Source organism: Rutidosis leptorrhynchoides, chromosome 6 (assembly GCF_046630445.1).
Source record: "Rutidosis leptorrhynchoides isolate AG116_Rl617_1_P2 chromosome 6, CSIRO_AGI_Rlap_v1, whole genome shotgun sequence".
Taxonomy (NCBI): Eukaryota; Viridiplantae; Streptophyta; class Magnoliopsida; order Asterales; family Asteraceae; genus Rutidosis; species Rutidosis leptorrhynchoides.
The window spans coordinates 120,918,727-120,932,639 of NC_092338.1; positions in this window are offsets into that span (position 1 = coordinate 120,918,727).

The following is a 13,913-nucleotide window of genomic DNA, read 5'->3' on the forward strand; positions in this document are numbered from 1 at the left end:
AGATATGATCTAATTAAAATAATTAAAAAGCAGAAAAAAATTACATGATTAGTTCATTGTTTTTGACTTTTAATTTATTTGATATTAATAATTATTATTAATACTAATAATAATTATATTAATAATAATAATGCTTTTACTAATAAAAATACTAATACTAATAATAATAGAATTGATAATAATAGTAATATTAATAATAATAATTATTATATTAATAATAATAATAATAATATTAATGATAAAAAAATAAAAATAATGATAATAATATTAATATGACAATATTAATAATAATAACAATGATAATTTTACTTATAATTAATAATAATGAAAATAATCATTATAACATGTTAATAATACTAATAATATCATTAATAATAAATGATATTTTTATAGTAATACTTATTTTAATAATAATATTAATGTTAATAATAGAAATCATAATTTTATGACTAATTATAATATTGATGATAACAATAATACTAGTAATAATAATATAACAATTTAAATGTATCACATTTCATTATATTGCAAATAAAAATATAACTAATACTGATATTAATATTAACATGAATATTAATAATAGTAATAATATAACAACTATATTATCTTGTATATGATTTTTCATATTTGATTATAATTAAATCGTATTTTAAATTTTATTTCAAGTTATTATATATATATATATATATATATATATATATATATATATATATATATATATATATATATATATATATATATATAAGTAATTAAAATTATTTGTTCGTGAATCGTCGGAATCATATAAAAGTTAGGTTTAAATTTAGTCGGAAATTTTCGGGTTGTCATAGTACCTACCCGTTAAAAGAAATTTCGTCCCGAAATTTAGTTGTTGCCATCAATCAGCGTTGTTCGTAAATAGATGAGGATATTTACGTTTTATTTGGTCTTCACATTTCCAGGTATGCTCAGGGCCTTTCGTGAATTCCAACGGATAGAATATTGTTTTGTTTCAAGAGTTTAAATCATACGAACCATAATTTCTACAGGTTCTTCTATCAAGTGCATTTTATCATTAATGGGGAGATCATTCAAAATGATGATGTTATACAAGTATTTTCATTGAATTGGATACATGAAATGTGTTATGAATAATATTGAGCTTATTTAAAACCTTGAGCGTTTATGCCACAATATTGGGGCAGACAGATAGAGAGGAGTTCGTGAAAATCACAGTCATGAAATTTGATAGAGATCGTCATTGTTTACAACAAGAATATTGAAATGATGAATATGAGTTGAAAAATAGAGTTGTATCAATTTTGAATAATATGGATAAAATGATTCGATTATAGGAAGAGTATAAACGATGCTATCGTAAAATTTTGAAATGAGGAAATTAAATGTTCGCCTTAACTTTTGAAGAAGTCACGATTGATTTTCGCATTTCAAGGAATTAAAGAAATCTTTGAAATCTTTATAAGATTTGATTCTCCGGTAATTAAGGAAATTAGGATTTTCTTTGATTAAATGCGGTGAATTGCCTCGATTGCTGTGTCTGGAATTTTGCTATAAATTAGTTTCGTCCATTTTATTATATTCACCACTTCTATACTTTCTTCCTCAATTCATACTTCCAAAGATTGTGAAAATGCTCCATCCAGTTTTTATCCTGGATATTTTTCTGACTATCGTTTTAGTCATTCTTCTTTTTCATCTACCACCGAAGGAATCTGTTTACTTCTACTATTACCTTGGGGTTATAGTGTTTTTAATTCTCTCGTGTCTTTATGTTGCTATACGCATTGATATACAAGGTTTGTAATTTCGGTGTTGTTATCGGGTTTTATATTTTCCTTTATATTTCGGAGCTCTATGCTCTTGTTTTTCCTTCTCGACTTTGAGTAAAGCGAGTAATGGTCCAGAATTCGTAGGTATGGAGTTTCGAATGATCATAATATACAAAGCAGAAGGAAAGGTAATAGCACGATTTGATTTGTCAAATTACCAGAATATCCAGAAAAGACTGAATCATCAAGAAAAATATTTTCTTGATATGTTTAGAGGTTAAATAGAATGTAAGAGTCGTGTAACATGGCAAATGATGATTATAAAGTCTATGAATCATCATCTTCCACAAAAAATTTAGCATGACTTACTGTAATATAATCACGTTGGCCTGACGTCATTATATTATACCAACTCATGCTTCAATTCTCAACAGTTCTCCAGAAATCATTCATAATTTGAACTCGAATTTTACAAAATATAGAAACTTAAACAGTTTTCTTTATGATGTATTAAATATATCGCAAAGAGATAATTAATTATGGACAAGAATCGTTATGAAAATATCTTCAGAAATATTGAGGATATTTATACTGAAAGATACGATGATATCATAAAATTTCCAAAATATTTAAAGTCGAAGGATAATAAGGAAATTTTTTTGTAAGGATTTAGAATGCGTAAGGAGATTATATGTCTTCTGTAATTTCCATCAGAAATCGAATCATCTAGATTCTTTGGGTATAGGTTTAGTCCTTGTGATTTGTCCACAGCTTCCTTTTTGCTCAATCCATTTTTTAATACCAGATTTTTCATTGAGCGTTGCCAACACTCCCTTCTTTATTATCAAGCTTTTGGCCTTTAAGACCTATCTACAGCTTTTGCTGCTTCATCAGCATTCATAAGGTTGACGAATCTGAATCATTGGTTATCAATCCGAAGTGTTTTTCAAGAATTTTGAATTTTGAGCATTGAACGCAGGATGTAACCGTTAACGGATCTAACGGTTGTTGAAAAAATGTCGTAAATGATAATTTCGGTGGTTTGATGTGATAATTCATCACAGAATGCGAATGAATATAATTTAGGAATGTAGTGATCTTTAGGAAGATAACACTTGCTAAAGCTTTAATTGGATTCTGATATGTCAAAATATGTAGTGGTTGTTCTTTAGTGAACGGATACATATATCTTGTGAATGTAAGTAGTATAGTTACTGACTATTGAATCAGAATTGAAGAATGTACAATGTAACATATTAATGTGAGATATAAATATTTCTCGGGTATTACCTACCCGTTAAAATATTTTCACAATTAACAGTTTGTACAACAGAATATTTAGTTACAATCTTTATGATAATATACGTACATATATATTTTCCTTCAGATGTAATCATGGATTTAATGAGTTAATATAATATTAAACTCATTTGATTTACGGTTGAAACGAGAATAAATAATCTCCAAAACCTTAGAGATTTCATAATTGTCGCAAAATATTTCGCTAATGAAGTTATGAATCAATGCTTCATTGTTCATTGTTATTGATATACCTTGGTATATGATGTTGGTGCTCGTGAAATTCTTGTGAAATTCACAAGGCACGAATGATGCTTTCTAGAAAGTTTCGAGTACATCGAAAATAGAAGTATACAATCAAACATGTATTCGAATAATACACTTGGTTTATTATGAAATGGAGTTTATTGTGTTGAAGCAGTGATTAACGATTGCTAAGTCATTAGCGAAGGATGTACGTCATAGCATATTAGTGATATGAATTAACCAAGTAGTACATACTAGTTAAGATTCACACGTAATAGCTTAGTACGAAAAGATTTATTATTGTTCCAAATCATATATATATATATATATATATATATATATATATATATATATATATATATAGTATACATATATAATTCTTCAGGAAGAATGAGTCAATACATTTTAACTCATTATTACTAATATTCCTTGGTATCTATGGGGCGTATGATGTTGATGTTTGAGGTACTGATGTGACAACCCGGAAATTTCCGACCAAATTTAAACTTTAATCTTTATATTATTCCGACACGATAAGCAAAGTTTGTTAAGTTAAATCTCAATAATTTTAAAACTGTATTCATACATTCAATTAACCTCGACCAAGTTTCGACGATTCACGAACCAATACATAAATGGATATGATTATATATATATATATATATATATATATATATATATATATATATATATATATATATATATATATATATATATACATATATATATTTATATATATATATATTATAACTTAAAAACATTAACAAAGTATTAGACGTATAATACTTTACATGAACGTATTTGTTTTAAAATATATTTAAAATAATTATCGACGGAATTAAAAGATAATATCAAATGATTGAATTATCAGATACATTGAATTATGGCTACGAGTCCCTATTAGGAGGTCCACTTTGATTTAAGAAACCTTTCCTTTTTAACCATATTCGAAAAATGGTAAAGTGATTTTACAAATAAGAACAAAGTGTCAATTAACGGGAACTAGACAAGGGTTAGTGGAGATTCCCGTTTGATTTTTAATTTATGCTTTACAATAATTGTCTCGTGACTTTTGATAAGATAAACTATTAAACTTGTATATTAATTAACGTGAAAGTAAGATTATAGAATATAGATAACTTAGAAGATGGATATCGACAAGTTAAGTAAATTAACGTTTTACATTAAAATGATTCTATACGTTTACCTAACCTTTAGACTTTATATCATGTTGCACCAACAAACGTTAAAAACTTGAAACCTATGAAAAGTATATTTAATCTTACTTCTCTAAAATGTTTTACGATATAATAACTTCTACTAATATAACCTTTTTAGCAAAATGATTCTTTAATATACTTAGTTTTGGAAAACAAAGTTTTCATATTTATTTAATATTGTTTCAAACGTACAAAACAATTTTTAAAGAACTTTATTAGTGAAACGTCTTATAAGATAAATTGTTCATAGGTTTTAAGGAACTAATTAAAGCTTTATATCATAAATTATATATATATATATATATATATATATATATATATATATATATATATATATATATTTATATTGTTTCAAAAACATAAAACGTGATACGACATAATATTTTCTATTACTTAAACGTTTTGAACTTTGAAATATAATTAGATAGATATTTCAATTATATATAAGATATACAAAATTATATTCTTAAGTAAGAATATATATATATATATATATATATATATATATATATATATATATATATATATATATATATATATATATATATATATATATATATATATATATATATATATTTTACAAACGCGTTAATGTATAAATTAAATATAAAACGTTTCGATATTATTAAACGTATTTTAGTAAACAACGAGACTTTGATTTAAAGGAGCAAACGACCAAAACACTCAAATGAATAAGTTACACATTGAGTTGGATTATTTTTCATTGATTTGAGTCTTGTTATATATAAAGGTACACGTCGCGAAACGTAAAATGCTAGTTTTCTTAGTGTACGAAATGTCCTTCGAAAAACCGGAAGCGAGACATGAGTCGAGCGTCATCATACAAATCGTTGGAACAAAAATTACAATTTAACTATGTTCGTAAATATAATATAATATATAATTAATTATATAAATTAAATATATTATATATATATAATAATAAATAAAAACTGTCGGCACAAGAAGTTGCTCAAATGTGAGCTGGAAACCACAGTGCCGCAATCGTGGTACTTAACCCTTTTAAACATCCGCAATCGCGGAGCATAGGGGTCCAGGTCGGGGGTTATAAAGCTCGAACGTATTTTCGATTCATTCATTCATTTATCTATCGATCAATCTCTATATATTATTATTATTATTATTATTGTTATTATTATTATTATTATTATTATTTATATTATGAGTATTAGTGTTATTATTAGTATTAAATATACATAAAATACTACGACGAGGTTCTGCCCAAATGTTTTCAAAACTGGTTATCGAGTAGGATAGGGCTAAGGAAATTATGGGTTATAGCTATGGAGGTTATGGGTATGGTTCATGGCTATGCTCGTGAGGTCAATCTAGTGTTTATCATCTCCGTTACGTCTACGTACCTTTCCTGCAATATTGAATCTCAATATTGATACATGAGCACTCATAACTGAACTTTTACATATTGATAGTGTATCCCTGACTAGTGCTCGATTATAGAGGATTATGCATGCTTGTACTTTTGATATTGCCATTAGATAGGATATGCTGAATCTTGAATTAGTTACATATATGGTTGAGATAAGGTATAAGATATGCATGTCGTTGAAAAGCTAGCGAAAAATTAAGAACTTTTCATTTAGATATTGAATAGTTTCGATGAACAGATTAGAAGTTATAGTCAACTGAATTTTTGTATTATTATTAAAAAATGATTATTATTATTATCGTCGTTCTAGTTTTTATATAATTATTATTATTATTATTAATATTATTATCATTATCATTATCATTATTATTAATATTATTATCATTGTCATTATTATTATTATTATTATTATTATTATTATTATTATTATTATTATTATTATTATTTTTATTATTATCATTATCAATAAAAAGTATTATCATTAAAATTGTTATTTTATTATTATTACTACCGCTATTATCGTTAAAATTATAATTAGTATTATTATTATTATTATTATCATTAAAATAATTATTTGTATTATTATCATAATTATCATTAGTATGATTATAATTAAAAACTAATATTAGTAACACCTAATTATTATGATTACTATTATTATCATTAACATGAACGCGATATAAAAGACGATTAAAATCTATTAAACGAATTAATTAGGAATTAATGAGTATGAGTATCATGATGAAATTAAAATATTGTAAGATATTGATTTAGATAAAATTTTCGTTCTTATTATTTTTATCATTACTATTATTAAAAGTATCGTTAGTATTAAAACTATCATTATAACAAAAAATATCATTTTTAAATGAAATGTTATTGTTATTACAAAATATCATTATTATTATCTTTTTGAATAAAAATTATTATTTTAAAGTTAATATTAAAAAGTATCGTAAATATTAAAGTTATCATAATTAGAATTATCATTTTATCATAATATCATTTTTAGTAAATATAAGTATTGATATTTTTATTAATAGAATAATAATAAGTATTATTACAAAATAATACAACTTTTACTTATTATTATTATTATCAATGTTATTTTATCAAATAAATATGTAATACAATAATTGCCTTATTAAAACCTATCATAATATTTTTTTTATGATACTAAATGAACTTTATAAATTTTATTACTTAAGATATATAAAAGTATATTTTTATATAAAATTTTATTTATTAATAAATGAATTATATTATTTACTCTAATAAATCTTTTTAAAATATTTAAAAATATAAAATGACGATATTTAAACTATATAATAATCATGTATAAATTTTGGATATCATTTTGAGTTAAATTGACTTTTGTTGACTTTTGCATATTAGTCTCGATCATTAGGATTGTGGTACACTATGACTTGACCTAATTTGTTAAGACAAATATTGACCAACATATATATATATATATATATATATATATATATATATATATATATATATATATATATATATATATATATATATATACACACACACACACTTAATTTAGGTTCGTGAATCCGAGGCCAACCTTGCACTTGTTCAATGATGTTATATGTGTTTAACTACGAAATACAGTATAGTGAGTTTCATTTGCCTTTTTACCCTTTATATTTTTGGGCTGAGAATACATGCGCAAGTTTTATAATTGTTTTACAAAATAGACACAAGTACGTGAAACTACATTCTATGGTTGAATTATTAAACTGAATATGCCCCTTTTTAGTCTGGTAATCTAAGAATTAGGGAACAGACACCCTAATTGACGCGAATCCTAAAGATAGATCTATTGGGCCCAACAAGCCCCATCCAAAGTACCGGATGCTTTAGTACTTCGAATTTATCATGTCCGAAGGGAGTCCCGGAATGATAGGGGATATTCTATATGCATCTTGTTAAGGTCGGTTACCAGGTGTTCACCATATGAATGATTTTTGTCTCTATGCATGAGACGTATATTTATGAGAACCGGAAATGAAATTCTTATGGTCTATTAAAATGATGGAAATGAATGATTATGATAAACTAATGAACTCACCAACCTTTTGGTTGACACTTTAAAGCATGTTTATTCTCAGGATTAAAAGAAATCTTTCGCTGTGCGTTTGCTCATTTTCAAGATATTACTTGGAGTCTTTCATGGCATATTTCGAAGAACGTTGCATTCGAGTCATTGAGTTCATCAAAGATTATTATTAAGTCAATTTATAGTTGGATAGTGGATATTATGAAATGGTATGCATGCCTGTCAATTTTCGATGTAAAGAAAATTTGTCTTTTAAAAACGAATGCATTGTTTGTAAAATGTATCATATAGAGGTCAAATACCTCGCAATGTAATCAACTATTGTGAATCATTTATAATGCATATGAACCGGTCCTTTCAACTGAGTGGGATGCGGATGTTGTTGTTGATGAAGCTGATGATGTTGGTGGTGATGTTGATGGTATTGGTGGTGCTGTCGGTGCTGGCTATGCTGCTGATGCTCTTAGATTTTGCATCATATTCTCCAGAGCCACTACTCGAGCGCGAAGCTCGTTGACTTCTTCTAGATATTATATAATCGTGGTGAGTTTTTCTGGAAATGTGGGTGAAAATGGTGTTTCGGACCGGTTCGCCAGTAAGTGCTTCAGGTTCTTCGCCAATAGGGCAATGTGGTGGGTGAAAAGGATCACCTTCTTCACTTCTCCATTGATTGAGTCGGCTACGAACCCATCCCCAATTCATCCAGAAAAGATGATAGCTGATTGGTTCGTTTGTTCCGGTTACGCTGCCATTAGAGCTCGAGGAGTTCGAGGAATCCATATTATGTGTTTAGAATAGGGTTTGATATGAAATGAGTATTGAATACTGATTGATATATTTGTCTCCTCGAATACGTATATATAGCAAAAATATTTCCGCAATTTACGGAGGAAATTTAGGAAAAGTGTTAGACAAAGTCTATTGGGATAGATATGATAAGATATGATGTGTCTATACTCCATTTATGCAATAATGGCATTATGACATGTCGAGATTTTAAAATGATAAGTATGTAATCAGATAAACTTTCAATTAAAGACTTTTAATTCGCAATGGCCTATTCAGGTCTAGGGGCTTGAGCTATAGGATCCTTTAAATCGGTAATTCAAACCCTTCCATTCTAGAGTTTCGTAGACGCCACTCGTCAAGAAAATTCAATGATCAAAAATAATGAGAAAGCAAAGATTTTGAAAGTAATGAAAATGAATAGTAGAGATTTCAAGAATCATGGATAACATAACATGTAATACATATGTAATACACAAAACCATGATAGATGACATAGGAATGTCGAATATTTAAATAATCATGAGTGACAGCCCTCGGTTTCACCAACCGGAGTGATCTTATAAAGATAATGCGCGTGAGTTATAGTATATTGTGAATCACAATGGGAGTTTCTCCCGGAGTGACAAAATAAAAGATATGCATATATGTGATGCAAGTAATAATGTTCTAAAGCTATAGGTCAGGCTGTAGACTATACTTTAATGCACCCTATAAATCTGGGTTATCCATGAAATTTCAGCCAACATGGCCTAGATGGCCCACTCATCAAAATTTGATTTTATAAATTGGCCCGAACAATTAAACGAGCGCGATCCGAGAAAAATATCGCTATGCAAATTAAATACGCGGGAAGAATAATAATTCAAGAAATAAAATATAGGAATATTTTATTAACTCATACGACATCGGAATATCGTATTAAAATAATTCGGATTTGGAAATCTCGAAAGTCTAATCGTTGGTTTAGAAACCGAGACGATTCATCGAATAAAAACGTTATACGTAGGAACGTACAAACACATAGTCACACCTTTTTATTTAATAGATAATATAGGAATATTAGAATATAATTTAGTCACATAAAATGACTTCATAAAACCTTTCAAAATTTTGAGACTCATAATAACAAGTTTGCTTATCGAGGCGAAACCATTCAATCATATAGAGAATTGACTTTTGAAATTTTCCGGCAAGAAATGATAAGTAAAATTTAAAATAAACACGTACGGTCAAAGTCCAGACTCACTAATGCCTCCTAACAACTACCGGTTAGACACACTAATGCAAATTCTGGTTCGCTAAGACCAACGCTCTGATACCTACTGTAACATCCCGTCAAAATCCATTAACGGCGATGTTAACTCTGGTCTCAGTGCTTGGCTTGACTTCTATGTAACAGCAAAGTTATACAGCGGAAGCAAAAAGTACCTGAGAATAAACATGTTTAAAAAGTTAACACTAGGTTGAGTGAGTTCATAGGTTTGTCATAAATAATGATTTTGATAATAGTAATAGATCACAAGATTTCAGTTTCCAAAAATATCCTTACACCGCAGTATAATAAAAAGATTCTACAACTATAGGCACATGGTAACAGCCTTTACGGTAATAATATAATAATGAATACCCCTTATGTCTATAGATCAACGAATCATGTGCGAAAAATACCCTCGAAGTACTAAACATCCGTTGACTGCTAGCGCGATTAGCCCGGATGGGGTTGTCAAACCCGATAGATCTATCACTAGGATTCGCGCCTACGGTACAGAGACCAATAGATTAAGTTACCAAGCTAGGGGAATAATTTGTGATTCTAACCCACGTAGAATTAAGTTTAGTACTTGTATCTATTTTGTAAAATAGATATAAAACATTGCATGTATTCTCAGCCCAAAAATATATATAAAAAGGGAGCAAATGAAAACTCACGATACGATACGATAGTTTGTAGTAATTATGCATAGGATGGCACTGAACAAGTACAGAGTTGACCTCGGATTCACGAACCTATATCAAGTATATATATTAACACATATACTCGTAATCGAACAAGTTATATATATATATATATATATATATATATATATATATATATATATATATATATATATATATATATATATATGTATATATATATATATATATATATAAATTCATTAGTTATATCCTTTTTATTTTAATAATATATGTGTTTCATATATTTTCATTTTATATATAAAAATATTAATTTGTTTTGTGTTATATGTATTAAATATATTTTCTTATATATATATATATATATATATATATATATATATATATATATATATATATATATATATATCATTTGTTTGTTAAGAATAGTAATCATAATAATACTAAAATAATATTTGTAATGATAATAATAATACTCAATATTAATAATAACGATAATAATGTTTATGATTTCATTAATGATAAATGATATTAATAATAATAAGACTTATAACAATAATAATAATGATAACAGTTTTAATAAAAATGAAAAGTTTAATAATAACAATAATCAAAATTAAAATTTTTTGGTAATAATACTTAATAATGATAATCATATTAATACTAATTAATAATATTACTTATAATAATAGTAATAATGATAATACTTTTTAATAATAATAAGAATATTAATAAAGATACTTATATTAGTAATAAAAATAATGTTAACATTAATAATATTATCTATTAAAATAAAATGATACTAATACTAATAATAATGATAATATATTAATAATAACAATAATTTTAATAATAATGCTTATTCTAATAATAGTAATAATAATTAGAATAACAATAATAATAACAACAAATAATAATAATAATAATAATAATAATAATAATAATAATAATAATAATAATAATAATAATAATAATAATAATAATAATAATAATAATAATAATAATAATAATAATAATAATAGAAATAAATTCTACCTTAAAAGAGATTAAAAAGGCTTCCAAAAAAAATTATGCCACCGCCCGAGCTCGAACCCGTGACCTCTTGCTAACCCGTAGACAACTCAAACCATCAAACCATATGCTGTTTTTCTGATTAAATACCCCATCTAAATCTATATATCTATTATCTCTATCTGTTTCTCATCTTTTCCCTCTTCATCATAACAGTCGGCCGAACCTGGGATCAAATCCCTCCAACCATTAGTAATTGCATTTTAGGATTTAATATCAACACTTAAACAAGTGTTTATGATTAATTGAGAAAAAAAAATTTTAAAAAAATGAAACAGGCTGCCTGCTATCGCTCGACTTAAATAAAAAAAAAATTGATTTTCGAATTAAAGGTGTTTTTAGCTTATGATTATAACATGAATTATATTCTAAAACTTCATTATAATCTTTCTGAACCCTTAATTGATCCTAAAACATCAAACTGAATTCAAATTTCGTGAAGAACAAAATCTTTGACTTTTTGAGAAATTAGCTTTGACTCAAAAATTAAAGCTTGATATAATGAATTGGAAGCTAAGATTTTGCAGAAAGATCATTTAGAGGATTCCTAACAACACTGCATTTATAGATTTTGAAATACGATTCGATATCGAGCTTTTGTAAAATTGAATTAAGAACAGAGGTATACGAGCTCTATATTAAAAAAAATCAATTTAATTCACTAATTTTTTTGTTGTTGTAATTGATAATTGATAATGTGTGATTGCCATCGATTTATAATAGATTTAGTCAACAAGAGCAGGAAATAAAAAAATAAAAGCTCGTTCATAAAAATAAAAAATTTATCACGACGGCTAAAGAAATAAAAAAAAAAATAGCAGATCATGATCTAATATAAAAATAAAAGTAGATATGATTTAATTAAAATAATTAAAAAGCAGAAAAAAAAATTACACGACTAGTTCATTGTTTTTGACTTTTAATTTATTTGATATTAATAATTATTATTAATACTAATAATAATTATATTAATAATAATAATGCTTTTAATAATAAAAATACTAATACTAATAATAATAGAATTGATAATAATAGTAATATTAATAATAATAATAATTATATTAATAATAATAATAATAATATTAATGTTAAAAAAATAAAAATAATGATAATAATATTAATATGATAATATTAATAATAATAACAATGATAATTTTACTTATAATTAATAATAATGAAAATAATCATTATAACATGTTAATAATACTAATAATATCATTAATAATAAATGATATTTTTATAGTAATACTTATTTTAATAATAATATTAATGTTAATAATAGAAATCATAATTTTATGACTAATTATAATATTGATGATAACAATAATACTAGTAATAATAATATAACAATTTAAATGTATCACATTTCATTATATTGCAAATAACAATATAACTAATACCGATATTAATATTAATATTAATAATAGTAATAATATAACAACTATATTATCTTGTATATGATTTTTCATATTTGATTATAATTAAATCGTATTTTAAATTATATTTCAAGTTATTATATATATATATATATATATATATATATATATATATATATATATATATATATATATATATATATATATATATATATATATATATATATTTAAGTAAATAAAATTATTTGTTCGTGAATCGTCGGAATCATATAAAATTTAGGTTTAAATTTAGTCGGAAATTTTCGGGTTGTCATACTAACCTAACGGATCCGTCCATCTAAATTGTGCTTACCCGAAGGTAATAAAAGTATTCAAGCTAGGGGCTTTGTGAACAAACTCAATATGTATAATAAGTACTCGTGTCAACATAAAAGCATTTAAAAATGTAAGTACAACATCGTGTATTCTCATCACTGAAAACATGTAAAAAGCGGGACTGTAGACTCACCTTCGATAAAGCTCGAATTGAAAAGTAGACAAATAATTTGTACGGATTAGTGCCGAGTAATGCAACATAAGTATACGTATTTAGGTTGGACAACATATAAGTCTTTTATAATAGTGGTTTCATAGAGTAAGTTGTCTTATTGCTCGACTCAACGCGTTTCAAAGTAAAAGTCAACTAATTCATGCAAGTCAAACAAAGTCAACCAAAGTCAAACCAAAAGTCAAACTTAGTCAAAGTAG